We start from the raw sequence: 16,188 nt of genomic DNA on the forward strand, positions 1-16,188 counted from the left end.
GCTTGGAGCAGGTGGGTGAGGCACATTTTGAATAAGATATTCCCAGTGCTGGAGGATAAATGCAGCAGCAGCAGATCAGTGGAGCAGTTCCACCCCATCCTGGACTGTCCTCACACTGGAGCAGCGCTGCTTGGTGCTTCTCAGCAAAGTCTGGTTGGGCAAGAGAACCAGGGCTGGTGGTATTTGGTCGTATTCGTGGCCTACAAAAGAGTCTGGTTCAAGTCACCTGAGTCCTTCCTGCAGCCACTCTGGCCAAAACATCCTGGGGGAGAAACTCCATGTGGGACCAAGCATTGATCACAGCAGTGCCTCTTGCCAGGTCTAGGTTTTGGCAAGGGAGCATTTCCTATTGGAATATTGGGGAATCACCTGACTTCATAGCAGAGTAGTCACTGGCCAGCCAGGTTATGCTCTTGCTCTTGATGCTGCCTCCCTGTTTCATTTTATTATCCATACCAGCAGTGATGGAAGTGGATAGTGCATGTTGGATCCACTCTTGCAGGTACAGCAGGTTACTCACACCCATGTGGTCACAGCAATTCATGTAGCAGCCTAAGAGAGGCTGCTGAAGCTTTAAATAACTGAGGTACTTCTTATTTTGGGGAAAGTGAAAACTCTTTTACTGTATTAGACTCAAAAAATAGTTTTTAAGGGGTATGGTGGAATTGAGTTCATGCAGAGGGTGAGATACACCCTAGCAAATATCATCATGGTAAAGCGGGAGCCAGGTGATGAACACAGCATTTACCAGTGTTTCTGAAACTCTGCAAGAACAAACCAGTGGTGGATTTGCTATGGGATGGGTTTGTCCTACTGGAAAATCTTTAACTTCTTTTACTACAAATGGGCATTCTTCCCCAGCCCTTTTATGTATTCCAGGTTTATCAGTGTGCAGGCTGTTTTTCCCCTCATCTCTTTGGCAGCCTACTCATGCCTATTAGCCCTTTTGATTGCAAAAAAAAAATGCTGTTTCTTTTCAAGCTGATTATTTCTGTTCCCAGGCTGCTCTGACATCACAGGATTCATTGTTGGTGCTTCTTATGGCTTAGGAAACAGCTGAATCACAAAATAGAGGGAAAATATATATTATTAATTTTATTAAGCCAAAAATTATTTAAGACTGTAATATAGTGGCAATGTTTTATGAGGGAGAGCAGGACGCAGATTATTTTTGGCATTTTCTTCGCCTTGAGAACAGATTTTTTTGTGTCAGTTGTTTATGGGCATGGTAAAGGTTGGTGCTTGTTGATAAGTAGCTCACTATATACAATTCTAATATGACTTGCAACAGTGTCTTCTATGCAGACTGCAGCATGTGAAAATAAACTCACTGTTAAGTCCTCGGTGCCTACAATGCTCCTGGGGTATGAGGGAGAGTGGCAAAACTTCTAAGGCATTTCTTAATGCTGAGCCAAGGCAAGAATGTGAGAAAAAAACTTGATGAAAATGCAGTAGTGATTATGATGTTAAATCCATACTCATGCTTGGGGCACATAACTGTGTAGGCTGGGTTGAAGGGGATAATCAGCCCTGTACTCAAGGGATCTTTTTTAGGGCTCCATTTAACAAAACAAAATAATGAAAACCAAACCAGATTTGGCTTATAGGGAGAAGATTAAAGCTTCATCATTCAAGTGCAACAAGCATCCCCCTTTCAGCTGAAAACAGACAAAATAGAGGCAAACAGGTAGTGCTTGATCTGACAAGAACATGAGCTGATACACAGGGCCGCCTTTAGGAAGCTGGAGCTGCCAGGCATGTTTGGAGTGAGAATTGTTAATATTAATCCATTGATTCAGTTGCCCCTTCAGAAAGTCTTCCTTTCAGGTGGGGAGAGTGGGATGGAGAAGTGCAAGACTCCATGCTTTGCATTTTCCTGAAAATGTATGCTTTACAGGTTATGAATCCCTTTTTTCACTCACTGCTAATTTGTGCAGGACTGGGTTGTTTTTCCTGTGTATTCCCATTGCAGACCACCCCATAAAGAGCTGACACATCAGCTTACTGCTTAAGGACTCCTTGACTACAGCAGGCAATTCCCACCCATTTTCTGCAAGAGCCAGAAGAGACTGTAAGATATCCCTGAAACATGAAGGAGAAATACAAGGCAAAAGACATGCCAGGAAAGACCATGTAGCTGGAGGGTTGCTGGGAATGGGGGCTATTCATCACAGCTTTGGAGGCACTGTATAGGCAATAGTGCTTACCATGGTCCTGTTCATTTCTTTGCTTTTAATTCCTTGACATCTGTAGTTGTTTACCAATATTTTTCCTTCCTCCCTTGCCCCAAGTAATAAGCAGTGGGATACCTCAGAGGGCCAGGGGAAACAGTGGTGATAAGGGGAGACACTGAGCTCCTGGGGGTCGTTTTGTGTCTATGTGTCCCTATTGCCTGCATCCCCTTGCCTGACCAGCTGCCCTCTCTGTCACACCCCCATGTGCCCTTGAGCTCACTAGGTTATGAAGAATGTAATACCCTGAAGAATTGCCTAGTCAAAAGGGATAGAATGATAGCTCATCTTATTAAAAACCTGTCTCAGGAAAACCTAAGAGCACAAGCTTGGTCATCTATCACACCCTGATCTCCTCCTTACCTCTAGAAAGAGAAGTACTTTATTTTTGGCTATCTGCTGCATTCAGCTACACTCTATGCAAATTTTATTTAATGAATATTTTAGGATTTAAATAGTCTGGGATCATGAACATTATATAAATGTCATGTTGTTGCAGGCTCTCTGGTAATGGCATGGAGGACATCCTGAAATGTAAAGCTGAAGCCAGATAAAATCTCTGATTAGTGCTCCCAGGGAAGGCAGCCATGGATTATTCAGTGACTGTCCTGGGTGGGGGCATTAGCAGTGCAGTCAGGGGAGGGCACTGCAGTACCCCTGGAAGACTGCAGCACTCCCCTTTCCAGACTGAGGGACATTTCATTCAGCACAGGTAGCTGGCTTAGGGCCACTTTTGCTCTTCCAAAGTCTTTGGCAAGCCCTGGGGATGCATGGATCATATACCAGATCATTTATCTTCCCAGTTCAGAAGAGGCAGTCTGTTTAAAGCTGAAATATCGAGACTTGCCAGGATAGCTTGGAAGTCTTCCTTTTTCACATCAAAATAGCTTTTTACAGGTGCTTACTGTTTATTGTATTTGGTACGCCAGACAGATGCTGATAGTCTTCTTCAGGAAAATGCCAAGAAAAAAAAATCCTAAGTATTTTCTGTCTTTTCTTTACCCTCCACATATTTTCTTTTCTTATCTTTTTACTCCTTAAATACACTGTACACATGTAAAAACCCAAGCTAAAACCTCAATAAATAAACAAAAAATATTTGTATACAGAGCAATTATTATGTGTTGAAAGCAAATGCTTGGTATTTTAGCAGTGCTGCTTAAAACCCCAAACAGCCACTTTGAAGACAGAAACACAGCTGCTGCACAACCTCCTCAGCTGGTGTGCTGGCAATATTTGTACAGATGACCAAATATCTCAATGGACTGCATCTTGTTTTACAGCTTTGGAAAGGTTATTTCCAGCAGAAGGGTGTTTGATGGGTAAATTATGGCAATAATTAAACTGTTTTATCTTTATCTGGGAGCCTATCTTCTCCCACTTCTCTTGGAGGCATCTCAGGCAGAGTTAAATTTGGGTCCCTGTGACAGAAAACCTCACTCCAGACAATGGCCCTGCAGCCTTTGTGTCCCACCAGCAGCAAAGGCTTCGACTTTCAGTGGGCACAAGTCTGTGATAATATCCACTGAAAAATGGCTTTGGAGGATGAATGTTGAAAACCAAGCAGTCAACAAACTGGGTGGAGGATGTCTGGATATTCCACTTGGGAAGCAGAACCACTGCGCCCCAAGCATCTCTGAGGATTTGGTTGCACAAAAGCTGCAAAGGCGGGATGGGAAAATGGACTTTGGGTGGGGGGGTATTAAAAGAAAAAGCCCCTAATTTCTGGCAAGGCTTTGTCCTCTGGCTGAAATATGCCAAAAAGAGTTTCTCAAGTGCTTTCTGTAGGCATCTGGAGAGAAGTGCAAGGTCATGGGAAATCAGAACCATATGTGATAGAAGGCTAAAGCTTTGCTGTGGCTATCAGATGCCTGCTCTGGCCAGTCCCTGGTTTCCCCACCTTAAAAAAAAAATATATATATATATAAGTTTAAATGGTTTGCCACAAAGCAGCCTTTTGGTTTGGGTTTGGTTTTTTGGTTTTTTTTTTGTTTGTTTGTTTATTGTTTTTTTTTTGGTTGGTTGGTTGGTTTTTTGTGTTTTTTGGGTTTTTTTTGGTTGGTTGGTTGGTTGTTTTTTTTTTTTTTTTTTTTTGAGAGAGTCCCTTCCTGATAAATAGAAGAGGATTATTTTTTCAGTGCAAGCACCTCAGCTCTGCCCTTTGGTCTCCTTCCCCTCACCCACTTCCTTGCTTGCTTATTCAAACTTAGAGATAAAAGGCCTCATTGTTTAAGCTGCTGTTGATATCAGCCAGGAAGAGTGCTACATATTAAATGGGTGGGGTTTTTGATTTTGTTTATTTTTTACACACTGTGCGCCCAGGAATTTTCCACTGCTGGCAGTTTGTACTGCAGTGCAAAGCAGCCCACTGAGGTAACAGCAGTGGAAGTGAAAGGAGAAAATGCATCCCACTACTTAGGAAAAAAAAGAAGAAAAATAGATGAGCAACAAGGAAAGGATGCAGTCCCTCCTCTTCAGAAAAACCCCAAAAGATCAGCCAAAAGGGCCAAGCTGGGAGATGCCTGAAAAGTTGTCCGTTCTGCCCCCACCACTTTGCCTTTGATGCCATAGAGAGCAACATATATTTGGGAGGGTGAGAAACAGAGTTCAATTATTTATACTTAGAACATGTCTCCAGAATAACTCCTGATTCTTCTTGAATGTGATTAGCCTATCTTAAAATCTCCCTGAAATATTATTTATAAAAAAGCCTGTATGAGCTCACCCCAAAGTGTGTGTGGCTGTGTCCTCCCAACATGAGCTTGTGAAAGGAGGCGCTTTCCTCCCTTGGGCTGCAGAGATTATAAAGGCAGCTGTAAAGCAGACCACTCAGGATGTAAAGTGGCCTTCAGATAATGTCTGATATCAAAACAAATCTGTTTACTCTGTAGTCATTTATACTGAATATTTATTATTGAGGGGTGGGTGGACACAACAGAAAATGCATTTTGCTCAAACAAGCTCTATTGTGTTGACACAAACTGGTGGCTGCAGCTCAGTGATGTGCTAAACACAGAGGAGCAAAGAGGCACCTCAAGTGTCACTCTTCTTCTGCAGAGCAGTGGGCAGCAGTGGCTGATGCTGCTGTACAGCAAACTACTGGCTCATGGGGGGCCAAAGCCAGGCAAAACTGTAGCACCAAATTCAGCAAAAAGGGTGAGAGGAGGTTCGCAATGGGACGCTCACCCATAAATAGATTCACCTTCCCTGAGCAAGCCTTCCTTTTCAAGGCAAGTCCAGGCATCCCCTGCTTTGCTTGGGGATGGAAATGATCTTGAAAATAGCTGTATTGGTTGCAGGGTCCTGCTCCGGGGATTTACCTGCTCTCCCCTTGTTTTTCACAGAAGGTGGAAGGACGCCCAAGCAGGAGCCAGTCTTCAGGCGAGTCACCATGGAGGACAGTGTCATCTAGTGCCTGGGGACCCCATGAGCCTGCCCCGGCCAGCCCATACCAATGCACCGCCTCAGCTCCTCTGTGCCTCGGTTCACCCATCCCTCACTTGGGATCTCACTACAGGACAGACTGGAGAAACTGGCCTTGACCAAACCCTCAGCAAACCCTTGCATCCCCAAGAAGAGAACAGCCCAGCTGAAATTCCCACTGCCCCATGCATGGCAGCACCCTGGGATGTGCCCTCGGTGTTTGGCTGCTCGTCTCTTTTTTGAAGATGAGCAGAACAGGTGAAAATTCTCTTTTGTAATAAGAAATTAGTTTCACCTGCTCCAAACATTGACTTTGCAACTTGATAAAAATGGCTGAGTGTGCTTAATCCACCATCCTGAGCCTCTCTCCATGCCCTCAAGCTGGGCTGTATAAAGGAGAACCTGCCGGATCCAGGTTGCTGTTGTAAATACAGACCTGTCAGTGCGAAGATCCAACAAGGGAAGGACCAGAGGGACAGAGAAGTAGTCCTTACACCAGAAGAAGCTGAACGTGCCAGCAGAGTACTGTCAAGTGAAGGTGTTGCTTGTAAATTCAGACCGGCGCATGTGTCCAGCAGCAGCTCCACTTAGCCAAAGTTTCTTGGGGGAAAGCTGCTCAGATTTTATTGTCTTGTGTAAATAGAAATATTTTTTGAGCAAAATAATGAGCCTTAGTATCTTGAAGATAGCGTTTCTCAATCAGCTCAGCTGGGGATGGTTATATGGGAACCCATGGGATCTGCCTGCTGGAGGCTGGCATGGGCTCTCACAGCCAAGCTCTGCCATCGCCGCGGGTGCAGGAGACACCTGCAGGAGGATGGACCTGTCCAACAGAGGATTCAGCAGACATTTCTCCCTAATCCCTGTCAGCAGGGTGAGCTCATTGGTCCCATGGTCTCTGCTGATGTAAATAATCAGCTACAGCCCACAGAGGACTTGGACTGCTTGGTGCAGTTGTGGGAGGGGGGAGGGTGGGATGGGCAGAAATCATCAGAGAGGGATGTAAACCCCATCAGCGTGGTGATCCCCACGCTTTTAGCATTAGTTTAAAAAAAAAAAAAAAGGAAAAAATTAAAAAAAAACAACTCTGAAGGCTTATTAATGGCTTTGGGCCAACTGTTCGGCTGGGTAAATGGAGGCATGCGTAGACATGTTCTGTGTTCATGTCAGCCAGTGCCTGTCTGTGCAGTTCTCTGTTCTCTGTCTGTGCAAATGCATGTGCAAGGCTGTGTCTGGTTTGGGGGGCTGCCAGCCAGTGCAGGTCCCTGTGACTGTGTAGCTGTGTCCATGAGAGAGGAGAGAAAATGGATTTGTGTGTTGTACTGTCCTTTATCCACCTAAACACATTCAAGGAGTCGTAAGTAACACTGCTAGGTCCAGCTTTAGTAGCATGAGTGTGGAGTAGTGTCCACACCTCTCCAGGGAATGAGGCTTGGCAGGCAGGGGGATGGTGTTAGCTGAGTGAGAGCTGATAAATCTCTGCTCTGCATTGAGTTGTCATCCACTGTCCCCTGCTGTGGCACAACAGTGGTCATCTGCAAGCACTGCCAGCAGAACAGGGCTGCACTCCAGCTCAGACACTGGCAGGATGGCACCTCCTGGAAGTTGGACAGGAGCTTTGGGGTTTCCTTTTCATCATTCACCACCCAAAGCTTACTTATGCTTTATTTACTCTGAGTCCAACTGTTCAGATTCATGCAGTGCAGGGAAATTAGGAAAAGAGAATTAAATTAGAAATTGAAATTAGGAAAAAGCCCATACATGAGAAGAAAACAGATATTTTTGAAAATTACCCCAAATAATTTTCTCTTGACATAGAAGTCTCTCTTCAGCTTAGCATTTTGCAGGAAAGCAGTGCCAAGGTGAAGTGTCTTCCCCATGAAAAAGCCAGATAGCATGAAACAACTGTTGCACTATTTAGTACAACACTGGGGCCAAAGCCCCTTTACCTTTGCAAAGAATGGGCAGTGGGATACTAACAGAAATTGGAAGCTGCCTCAAATTCCTGAGGGGTGTGGGCATCTAGAATGGTAATTTGTTTGCAGTGATCCACAGTGAATTGCAGGGAGTCTTTTCCACTTGAATACTTGAATAGCTCCTGTTATCCAGCTGTGTATGTTACCATTAACACCTAACAACTGCCAGTGCCAAGTGATTTATATATTTATCAGGACACTTTTTAATTTATCAAACCAATGTGCAGGAGGCACTGTGCTTTCATCTGCCACATGTGGACACTTCTTCCTTTTCCCACTTCTGCAGCCTTGTATAGTATTCCCAGGCAAGATGACCATCATCTTGGGGAGTCTTTGGTTTCCTCCCCAGAGAAGGCTGTTAACCTTTTTTCCCAGAAGAAAAATAGTGAAAGATATGAGCAACACACCCTGACTTTGTGCTGGAAATGTGCTGAAAGTCAGCCAGTCTATTAAACAAAATAAATAACTCAAAAATGTTTGAAAGTTCATGATCTTTCACAGGTATGAGGGGACCATTCTTACGGTTTCTAGGGCCTCAAAGAGCAATGCTAAATCCTGAACCCAAGGCTTCCTGACCCTGGGGAGGTTTGAGGTGCAGCATGGGAAAACTTAGGGGCAGCAATTACAGGAAAAAATATATTCCCTGGTTTTATTAGATTGCAGGAAAGCAGAACTCCCCTAGTTGGGTTGAGTGGTGGATTCTTTTTCATTGGAGCACTCACTGTTAGTTCCTCTTCCCAGACTATCCCATCATCTCGTACCTTAAACCCTTGCCTTCTTGTCTAGAAGAGTTATTCTTGGAGGCGTTTACAACAACCTTCAAAGTTTCTCTCTCTCTCTAACCCTAAAAGAGGCTGACACCCCACAACTGACAGTTGTGAAGATGAGCCAGACCAACCCCAAGGCCTAATAAAAATTATGAATCCCATCCACTGCATCCATATTGATGGCACACAGGTCACACATGGAGATGAGCACTGAGGAGGGGGAGGCAGATAATCAATGAAAATTGTGTGCGGGAGGTGTTGTAACCAACCCCACCTGGCAGAGTTTTGATTTAATCCAGCCCTGAGTCAATACTGATTGACATTTCACTTGCTTTCCATATCATAACTGGACTTCCTTACTCCTCAGGCATGGAACGAATCTTAATACATTGTAATTACTGTACTCCTGGTGGTGAACCGGTATGAAAAGCTATCACAGAAAGCATTAATAAAATGTACATTATGAAAAAGAACTCGGCAATGTCTGAAATTAATAATGCACCAGATTTTTCTCATCCACGCCTGCTCATTCCAGGCCTGCCCTTGAGTTTTCTATTAAAATGACTTATTCAAACTACTTGTATAGATGTGTTCAGCGTGAAGTTATCTGCTGTAGGTTGCATTCCAGTTAGATGTACCGCATGAGGACTTATTAATCTGTTATATCTTTCAAGCATTGATTTTGGTGACATTTATATAACACTGGTATGACTAAAATGAACTGATTGATTCATACGTATGGATTAGTTTGCCTAAGACTTTGAGGCTAGGTAGCTTTATCATGCACTGTAACGCCAGAATTCATCACTGTATTATTTACGAGAGACTGAACTGGCTGCATCTCAACAACTGAAGAGATCTTTACTGTTTTATTTATGTGTAAATGTTTACTTAATCAGCCGCCAATTTTGTTTAGCAGAATTTGTTCACAAACAGAAATTGTAAATGATAACGTGGTTTCTATTTTAAAATTTATAGGCTTTCATCTATAGCAAAATCCAAGATTTCCAAAGTGTCTTTGTCTACTGGCAATCAACAAGCTCTCTTGTATATACTTTCTGGTAATTGCAATTAGCTGCTGCAATATTTCACATAAAAAACAATGCAACCCTAATACAGGAGATCTGAGTGGTAATGTGTCAAAGTCAACATAATTGTCCCAATGCTTACAAATGCTGGAGGTTTAGCAAAGCAACAAAGAGCCACCAGCCAGTGCAAAGGCAGGAGTTCATTGACATGTGTGGTGATTTCTGCTGCCTTATCTTACAAGAAAATCCCAGTTCCAGGTAAATTGTGTCTGAATCACATGGGCCATATCCCCTGCTTGAGGAAAGCCTGGTCAAAGAGGGCAAGGAAAACATCTGCTCACTGTGCATTGCAGCTGTGAAAGTGGCTGGGCTACCATGAGTGTTTAAGGGTATAACATTCCAAGGAGGCTTAATCCCAGGTTCCCAATCGATTGCATGTGTTTTCTTTGGACCACGCTGCTTTTCCTGGGGACCAAGGAAAAAGGAGACATAAAGGATTTATTAAATGAAAGCAGAAACCTTCCTGTTAGGAGCCATTTAGAAATCTCTTTAGTGCAAAGGCACAGAAGAAGTGACATATTAGAGACCTATAAAATGAGTAGTGTCCAGAGAAGGTGAATTGAGTGCTGCAGCTCACCATAGGTTATACAGCAAGTGGCACTATGTGGAGCAATGAAGAGGTGAAGTTTTAAATGTAGTTATAAGTAATGTTTCATTACCCATCACAGGATTTACCCACAGACTCCCTGACCCAATACACCAGTAAGGTGATGTACAGTGAGCTTCAGTAAGATATTATGCTGTTTCACAGTTTAAAGAATGAAAGGGGAAAAAAATGTTAAGAGAAGCCTGTCACCTACAGTCTCTTGTTTCAGGGTCAGGAGGAATTGCTTGCTCCCTGAGGAACTGCAGAAAAACCCCTGCTGAGTCTTCAGCCTTACCTCACACTTGTGATTTTTTTTTTTTTTTTCTTTCCAACCATATTTTACTAACATTAAAAATTACAATAGTATTAGATAGGCCTGGAAAATTACTTGCCAGCTGTCAGTGTGAAAAGGGGAGTGAACTTTGCATGTCAGCACCCTGGGCTGTACCTTCAAGAGGATGGGAATACTAAGAGAGTGATGCTGAGGGGTAACTGTGCCTCACAACCATTGAACCCATCACTGCAGAACTGGTGTCAGCAAATAGTCCTTCCCCATGTTTCTTTTTGGCTCTGTCAGGTACAAGAGGCTGCTATTACATTACTCCTAAGCTTTCCCTTTTACAGGCCAAACAAACCAAATTCTCTCACTCTACAGGTTTATTCATTATTCTTTTAGAGCAATTAGGAGAAACACCTGACAAAGGCTGGGGGGAAAAAAAGGTAAACACAAGATAAGTATGTTGTATGAAGGCTAGGAGCTGGTTTAATCAGCTCTGTGCCCACCTGGATGTAACTCTGGTCCCTAATTGGAGAAGTAACAGGAACACCTGTGGATGTTGCTTAGAGACCCCTTAACAAGCTCAAGGGTGCGTGCTGAGGAGGATTTCCTTCATGCAGGCCAAAGTGATAAAGATTATACTGTTTGCAGCAGTTTTATAACTCCTGGCTGAACTGGCTATTAAACTTTAGGAAGATGTTTCAAGAGTGACTGGAGTTCTGAAGAGTGATGACTCTGTTGGACCCCTTGGTAAGACACCCCACATGCTAAGTGTTTCTGTTGATGTGCAAGTACAGCAGTTTGACTCGTATCTCAGCAATTAAATTTTGTTTCCTGTCTTACACCCTATTTATCCATGCTAATAACTCTCCTAGATCTTCTTGGATAACACCTGCTGTGTAAGAAGATATAAAATTGTAGGAAGGGCTGAGTATTTGTCACTGTAATGTCATCAAAATGGTCTCAACTAAAAGGTGTTGCTGCAGGAGTCTGATTTTTTTCCTCAAGCTTCCCTCCATGCATATGAGCTTTTAGTCATGTTTCAAAATAAGATGAAGACATGCCTTTTTTTTTTTTTTTTTCATCTGTAAAGCTAAAAATGAAGCTGTTATGTGCATGCTTTCTCCTGCTTGGATGCACTTGCCAACATCTGCTGCAGTGGGAAGTTGAAGTCACTGATGGTGAGGCTAAATTAAACTTCTCCAATGAGTGTGTTGAGGGGGCATAAACCAACATCTGCAAGGTGGCTTTGGGGTAAGAGTAGCTGACCCTCAAGCTAATGTGCCCTGCTTAGAGCTTTGTTGTCTTGGGGACACAGCAGCTGCACAAAAATGAGACTTGGAGACCCTGGTTTTCTTTGCACTATCCTTTATTTACCCTTACATACGGATTACTGTATGGTAACTCCCCCTAAGCCCCACCTGTGAGGACCAGTGGCTGCCTGCTGCTCTGCACTTCTGCTGAATATTAAGCATCTTCCTTAAAGCAATGAGGTGTTATGGCTGAACAGCTTCACCATGTGCAGGCTGCACAGATATCCAGCAAAGAAATCAAAGGCATGATGTCACCACTATTTCTTATCTAAAATTAAATACCTACTTTAAGTCCCCAGACACACAGAGACTTTGTATTAGAAACATATACTGAGAATTCAAACTCTGAGTCATCTTATATATATTTCACTCAAGCCAAGGGAATAGCAGTGAGAGTAGACCTGCAAAAGAGCAATTCTCTATTCTAGCAAGATGAGGGAGAAAAAAATGTTCAGGGAAAATACGAACGGGTTCACAAGCGAAAAAATCTTGCCAATGAAATTGTGTCTCTAATATTCTGTGCCTTTGCAGTAAAGTCATGATTTGCTGTGGAAAATGCAGCAGAGAATAAGTGGGTCAACTTGTGCTCATTAATGGCAGAGACAGAGTAAGCAGCATTTAAAACAAGTCCACTCAGATGGAAAGTGAGAATTATTTATTCTGAAGGCATCAAATGTTTGTTGTCACAATTGGATTTCAAGAGCAAGTCGCAATGCTTTGGGGTGCCGTTGTCCAGGCAGGGTTTAGCCAAGCTCTCTATGTCTGGAGCTGAGGGCTGCATTTCTGCTGCTGCTCTCCACTGTGTTGCAGGACATGCTGAGTGGCCACTGCTGTGCCCTTTCTAGCACATGCCACAAGTGTTCCAGCCCAGTCATCAGGGTCTAAAGTGGAAGATGTGACGCTGGAAATTATTTGGCCCCACCTGTGCTAAGGGGTAAATTGTGCCAGGCTCTATGTCAGCAGCTGCACTTGGGTGCAGTGAATATCTGTGGATCAGGAGCACTTTTAATATCCCTCTACTTTTTGTCTCCTTATTATCGCCACAATGGGCCCTATGTAGTCATCGGTCCCATGACGGTTCATCTTCCCTCATTCGTCTCAGGCTGTGCTGGTGATTTTCTTCCCACCTGGGTAGGCTCATGTGTTGTGGCTACACCTTAGTTCCTAAATAGTTTTCTCCAAGGTAGATAAAGATGTTCCCTACTCTACCAAAAGAGCTTGTCTTCTCCTGTGAGCATTCCAGTCATGAAGGAGCGGTGTACTGGGTTCTCCTGGATTTCTGGTGATGCTGCCCGTACAGGAAGGCATGGGGCAGGAAGAAGCACAGAGGCATTTCTGGAATCACAGTGGAAAAAAACTCTGCACTAGGCTTCTCCAGCTTTTACTGGATTATAGCCCAGACCTGAGACCCAACAGATGCACTGTCAGGTATGAAGTATTGGCCCAAGATTCGTGCTGGCTCTGTAATGGGAACCAATTCCCCTCTCTAAAGCACAGTTGTTGCATTGCATAAATGTCATTATTACACATTGTGAAATCTAATTACATTATTGCATACTGTGTATACACTCTAATAAAGGCAGTGGAAGCAGTAACACTACTAGTAATATGCCATTCTACTGAAATTGCTATTGCTGTCAATTTTACATTCATTTTTTCTTGATTTAACCTGAAGAGCAAGGCTCTCAGCCTGCCTGCTCTGGCAGGTGGATGAAGTGTCAAGACCTTACAAGGCCTACAGAACCCCACAGCTTCTATTGCAGTAGGGAGCATGTGAGGGGACTACCATGTCCCAACTCTGATACCCAGTGGTGAGACCAGTCCCTCTTGAAGGTTACAATGCTGTCTTAAGATGGGTCCAAAGCCAGTTGGGCTCAATTTCCCTTGAAGGTGCGCCTTCTCCCCATTGATTGTAGATCCTTGGGCACCTGTGCTCTTAGATGTCTGAAACCAGATGGGCTCCAATGTCTCCACCCCTCTGTTGTTCTGGTGTGCATGAGGAAGAGTGCGGCTGTTACTCGCTACAGCCTCAAGCAGCTGGGAAGCCCGGCTAGGCACTGCTTTGGTGAGCCTATAGCCACCGCGTGCACGGGCGCTCTAGGGTTATGGCGTTTGCCTCCCCGCTAGTGCTGAGCACTCCGGCATGGGTAAGCAGCTTTGGTAGCTTCACGCTGCGAGGAAGCGAAGGGACAAGAGAGGCACACTTTGCTTGCTTGCCTGAGAACGTTTTATTTCCCACGTGGTCACAGCGATGATCAGAACAACCGTTCCCAGTGCGGTGCAAGGCAAAATGGTGCCAGGACAAAGAAAGCATTAGGTTAAATGGGGGGTGGGTGGATAGGGTGGAAACCCCTCTCGCCTAATAGAGACAGACAACAGGGGAATGACAAAGAACATAACAACCTATGGGAACGTAACAGAGGTGGGTACAGTGTTCTGGGACAAATAGCATTGCAAAGGTGTGGTGATTGATACAGAACTTTCAAGAAGAATCAGGGAGTGGCTATAAGATTGACATGTAAGAGCTCCTGTGGTAAGTGACTCCGAGTAAACAATTGTGAGGGAAAACAGGGGTACAGAGAACCAAACTAACTAATATTTAATAAGATCCCTGACTAAACCAACACAACCTACAACAGAAAAGGAGGATAGATGGTCCTTTATCATAATTCAGTGACAGATATTTGCCAGTGATGAGCTGAGAGGGATTTAGGTCTCAAAAAGATTTAGGTCTTTTCAGTTCTCTGCTCCCCCACCATTAACTTCTCATTGTAAAGCTTGTATGATGAATATGAACTGCTAGTTTCTTGCATTCTGCTCTCCTTGCAAAGCTGTCACACAAGCACTTTTTAGTAGTGGAAGAGATGAAAAGGTGCTCCTTAAGCACCTCAACATCTTCAAGGAGGTAGGTGCAGAGTTACCAGCCATTGCAATACTGTTTGCAATGAGCCCTGAATACCTCAGCTGAAGAAAACGCATTGGGAGCTGAGGGGAGAGTTGTAGGGGTTGTGATGATCTTCTGAAGATCCCTTCTTTTCAAGTGTGGCAAGTGAGCCCAGGGTTCAGCCTCTGAAGAAAGGAAAAGGAAATATATCAAACCACGGATTGAGGAAAAGTAAGACTTTGTATTTCCTTTCTTAGATGATTTCAGACACTGAAAGCTGCTGTTCCCATCACAATCTCTTCTGAAGAAGAGAGCTTGAGCCTGCAGTGTTTCAGTGTGTCTTTACTTCTAAATGAAATGGGATACAAGAAGCTGGTTCCCAAACAACAGCTAAGCACTTACAGGAGAAAAAGCTGGTACTGCTTGAGCCTTCTGTAATGCCTTTTTGCCAGGCCAAAGGCTGTCCAGGGTCCTGTGCTGGAAGCCAAGCACAGCTGGGTCATCACTTTTCCTAAAGTGCCAAGGTTGCCCCTGGCATAGGGTGAGTACAGTTTTGGATTTTTCACAGTGTGGGCCTGTTTTACATTGGTAATACAGCACTCTCTGAACTCATGGGATCATCTCTCTCCTACTCTGGCATACAAGGCATCAAATGCACCATGTCAAGACCCAACTGCTCTGCTGACCCTATCCCATCCAAGGAGCCGTGTCCATCTGTGTTTACCACTGAATCATTGTGTAAAACAAGTGATTAATTTAGTCTGTCCAAAAGTGTCCCAGGTACTAGCTTTTTTCTGTCTGCCTTTTTCCAAGAAAACCTGCATGGAGACATGCAAGTCTGTGGAGCATCTGTGGATCAAAATGTGTAATTTCCATCACAATGTTCTGACGATAGAGGACCTCCCTCTCTTTAATACTGCAATCTGTGTCTTACAGATGTGATGGAAAAACATTCTACGCAGTAGCCACCAGGGTATAAAATGCATTCTGGCTATAGATATTACTTTTCTAATTTTTCTGTGCTGCCAGAGACTCTGCATGGAGAAAGCTTTAAGGGAGCAGAGGCAAGCAAAGAGAAGGTGCTGAGATGAAGGAAATTATGGGGGACTATCAAGAGAGAGAAAAGCATTTTTCTTTACTGTAGCTATCCCACCAGTTATCAGACTGCATCAGGTAAAAGACATGTGCAGTAAGCTTTAATTTAGTTTTAGCCACTGAATAGTTTTGGTTTTTTTTTTAATCACCATGAGCTTGTAATAAGTTAATTAAAAATCTCAGTAAAGTATTCAGCAGTTCTCCACTGGGAAGATATGTCTGAACTTAGCTGTGTCCTCTTGGCCCCCTGAATTCCTGTTCTGCATGCACATTTCACATCGAGGATGCTGCCACTCTTTTTCTGTCTCGTGCCAGTCTCAGAAATCACAGATGTCTGTCTCTGGCAAGCTGTCTGGCAAGCCTTCCTTTGGGAGGTGTTTTTTTTTTCCCTGCCTTCTTTTGGGCAAAAATCTGGAGAAAAGAGAAGTGCCAAAAGCCATATATGTAAAATCTAAGTGAACTTGGAAGGCAATGAGGAGGGCAGTGACAGATGAGGAATAAGAGGAAAACACCATAAGCAACCCTGTCTTCCTTTCCTGTGGGGTAAG

The sequence above is a fragment of the Vidua chalybeata genome, chromosome 4, assembly GCF_026979565.1.
Source record: "Vidua chalybeata isolate OUT-0048 chromosome 4, bVidCha1 merged haplotype, whole genome shotgun sequence".
Lineage (NCBI taxonomy): Eukaryota > Metazoa > Chordata > Aves > Passeriformes > Viduidae > Vidua > Vidua chalybeata.